Raw genomic sequence first — 4446 nt, 5'->3', positions numbered from 1 at the left:
CTTGGAGTCCTGCTTCAACTTTGGCACCTGTAAGCAGCCCCACTTTTTCTTGCTAAGCCTTTCAATTCCAAACCCTTCCAGATGTCAGTTCTAAACTGGCAAGATTTCCTCCCTTTCAAGCAGAGTGTATTCTCTTTTGGAAATCATGAAAACATCACAGATGGCCTTATGATATAAATAATTAGTGAGGAAGACAATTATTGTTCATCTGTGATAAATTGAGCCTCTTTTTATTTACTCAGCAGCAAGCTGGACATAGTCATAATACCACCCTTGGGTCTATGCAGCCACACAGTTTAGAAGATTGTCCTGTATTTTTGCCTCGTGGGGTCATGTGCTAAATATTTATCTGAAATGTCATTATTCACATACTCTCAGACTATCAGTTTCTTCTATGTTAATATTTTTCTTGGCAATTGGCCATAGGGTCTGAGACCAAGTCTACAGCTATTATTTATAACAGTTTCATATGTCTATATTTTTCTTAGTATGTCTGATAAAAAGAAATTTCTCCTGTGATGACTTAACTAAAACACCCAAAAGGGTGAGACAAGTCAGTCTTTCAACATTCACTTTGACAATGAGGCAGACGACCTCTTGTCATTCAGTTTAGTGAAATCTTCTAATTTCACCATCCTCTCTGACCTTTACTGATTTAAGCTGGTGTGATTATCCTTTCCATCTCAATGATAATTTGGCCCCAGAAGCACTTATATTGCCTAATGATGGGGGTACATTCTGAAGCAGTTTCACTGTGCAAACATTGCAGAGTGTGTGCGTGCACAAACCTAGATGCTATAGCATTCTACACACCTAAGATATACAGTCCAGGGGTATCCAACCTTTTGGCTTCTCTGGGCCACACTGGAAAAAGAAGTGTTGTCTTGGGACACACGTTAGATAAATAAACCCTAACAAAAGCTGATGAGCAAAACGAAAATGGCATCTGTGCATAATATTTGCAATATCCAACAGTACAGCTAAGCAAAAAATCCTCACATAATATACATGTGACCCATGGGCCATGAGTTGGAAACCCCTGAAACCTATTACTTCTAGGCTACAAAACTGGGAAGCATGTTCCTGTACTGAATACTATAGCCAACTGTGACACAATAGTTAAGTGTTTATATATCTAAACATGGAAAAGGTACAGTAAAAACATAGGTTATAGTCATACAAGGCCACTCTCTGCTATGCAGTCTGTTGTGAACTGAAACACCATTATTCAGTACATTACTCTGTATCAAAATATTCCCAGGTTGGATGATCAAGAGAGAGCAAACTGGAAGAAGAGCCAGAAAAACCAGCTATTTCTCTGTATCTGTTTTGACTTGCTTAATGACCAAGAAAACTTTACTGTAATTTTCACTTTGTTTAATCAAATATCAGAGGAAGAAGTTTGACATCATGATCTCCATCATGTATGTTAGCTTCAAAGTTCTCTTACCTGGGAGTTTTCATTACAGTTAATTGGACCAAACACATATCTGCCTCTAAAAAAATGTTACAAACTAGTATCTAGGTTGTTGGTTCTCAAAGTCCTATCCTTGAATCAGCAATATTGGTATCAGTTGTGCACTTATTAGATATACATATTATTGGCCCCATCCCAGACCTATTGAATTAGATATTCTGGGGATGGGAGGGACTCAGCAACTTGTTGCCTGTCAAAGCCTGAGACTCGCTTGTATTCATGAAATACAAATCAAAAACTATTACTGTGGCTTTAAGGACTAAGTTTTATTACACAAGGGTCAGTGGTCCTCAAAATTACTCAATGTGGTTTCTGGTGGCCACCCAGGACATTTTGATTTGGTATATGTGTATTTGGCAGAGCTCTCAGGAATCTCCATTTTAAATAGACAATTCAGAAGAGTTCCGAGACCAGCTTCAGACAGTAAACACCTGAGCTACTACTATTCTTCCTTCCTTCCTGGTACAGAGTGGGGTGCTCAAGAACTAATTGAAGGTTGAAGGAAAGAACAGATGAGGAAGAGGGGAATATAGCAAGAGGATTAGCTGCATTTCATGTCTGAGCTACTCCCACAAGAAGGGGAAGTCAAGAACAGTGTCAGTGTCTCTACCTTCTTCATGTTTATTGCCAGAATGTTAAGTCCCACTGGTGTAAGTTACCAGAAGTCCTGGCGAGCATGCTGCATGGGTTTTATTTGTCTACAATAGACCCTCCATAGCCCCAGGTTTTATATCCTAGGCTTCAACAAACCATGGATTGAAATTATTTCAGAAAAATAAAACAATACAAGTAGCAATGACAGGATAAAAATAATATAAGTAAGAAATACAATATAACAATTATTCACATAGGATTTATATTGTATTAGGTTATTATAAGTAACCTAGATGTGGTTGAAAATATACAGGGGGATTTGCATAGTTTATGTAAATAATGGAACATTTTATATAAGCAATTTCAACATAAGTTTGTTTTGGTAGCCACAGGGGTACAAGGGAAAAACTATTTTTGCAAAATAGGCAACACAGGACAAGACAATACTACAGCATCCTACTCATTATGGAATAAAGAGCAGGTTGTATTGGATACATAGAAAAGCTAAGGGTCAGTGAAAAAAAAGTGTATGATCCTCTAGCCATTCATTATCTCACAGGAAGGAAAACCATGCCTGAGAGAATGTTCTGGATAGACATGCAGTAGGCTTGCATTTCAAGAGAGGCACATTGCCCACTTTATTCCTGCTCCTCTATTGTCTTATAGTACAAGCTTGAAAGTGGATGTGTAAGTGGAATAAGAAAAAATTGGAATTCACACTGAATTTACAGGATATGATAGTTTTAAAATACTGTGTGTTCACTAATCATCTGTCCTTTCACCTCTTTAAATGTGAAGCCTAATGCCTCTCTCTTTGAATTCCCAGACCTAGTGACCCACTCCTAGCAGACAGAATGCAGCAGATGACCTTGGAAGTTAGGCCACAGAAGCTTCCACCTGCTCTCTCTTACTCATTCTGGAGATGCCAGCTCCCATGTTGTGAGAACATTCAGGCAGTGAGTCTGCGGGAAGGTTCACATGGGGAAGAATCGAGGCTACCTACCAGCAAGCAGTCCCACCAGCCAGCCATGTGAGCCAGCCACTTCAGAATTGGATCCTTCAGCCCCAGTCAAGACTTCAGATAACTAATAATAAGCATTCAAATTAACTAATACTTATGAGCTCTAGGAATGACAACCACTTGGCTCTAAACTCCTTAGGAGCCATGAGAAGTCACAATTGTGCCTAGTGGGAGGACAGCAGAGAACACCTGAGAGACTGAATTTGGGCAAGCTGTCTGGCTAAAGTACACATAGTGCCTAGTCCTGCCAAGTCATTATCAGGCAATTAGAAAGAGCTCCTGGAGTCATTTTTAAAATCCTGCTTCTCATTTCCTATATAGCAAACTCAGTCTCAAGGCAAATACTACCAACCCTGTCACTTTGCCTTGGAAGTACCACAACTTGGCATATGATCTAAGTGTAGTGGAGAAATAGGGAAATTTATAAATTTATATTGTGGCTTTTTCTTTTGGTTCTTCAATTATAGACATATATCACATGTTTGAAGTAGTTTAAAGCAACAAACCATAAGTGAAAAGTAGCAATTTAACCTTTAATCCATGCAAAGGCATTGATTGTGTTGTGCTCAGCAGCTTCTCAGACAAGAGAACACCATGCTAGTGGCTCACCAGTGCTGGGATCATGCACCTCACGCAGCATCTTATATGGAAGGTCCACAACACCAGATAAACAGCTCTGAGTGTGTATAGTAACAGTGAGGAATTCTCCAGGGATCGGCAGGGGTGACACCACTTTTGGACAACAGTTATGAAACAACTCAACAGGAAAAAAACAAGTAATCTATTTTAAAAATGGGCAATATATCTGAATAGACATTTATTATAAGAAGACATACAAATGGCAAACAAAGAAAGGACCAACATCACTAATCATCAGGGAAATGCAAATCAAAACCATATTAAGTTATCACCTTATTCCTGTTGGGAAGACTATTATGAAAAAGACAGAAAATAACTAATGTTGGTGACGATAGAGAGAAAGGGGCAATTTTACACACTGTAGGTGGGAATGTAAAATTAGTACAACCACCACAGAAAAAAGCTTGGAGTTTCCTCAAAGAATTACAAGTCAAACTACTTATGTATAATCCACTAATCCCACTACTGGGTATATGTTCATAGGAAATGAAATTAGTATGTGGGAAATACATCCACACTCCCATGTTTATTGCAGCACTATTTATAACTACCAAGATATGGAATCAACTTCAGGGTCCAACAGATGAATGAATTTTAAAATGTGCTCGCTCTCGCTCTTGCTCTCTCTCTCTCTCTCTCTCTCTCTATATATATATATATATATATATAATGGAATACTCCTCTATTTAGAAAAACAATGAAATCCTATTATTTT

The sequence above is a fragment of the Otolemur garnettii genome, unplaced genomic scaffold (genome assembly GCF_000181295.1).
Source record: "Otolemur garnettii isolate 467f Iridium unplaced genomic scaffold, OtoGar3 scaffold00025, whole genome shotgun sequence".
Taxonomy (NCBI): domain Eukaryota; kingdom Metazoa; phylum Chordata; class Mammalia; order Primates; family Galagidae; genus Otolemur; species Otolemur garnettii.
Note: the sequence above shows the minus strand (reverse complement) of the source record.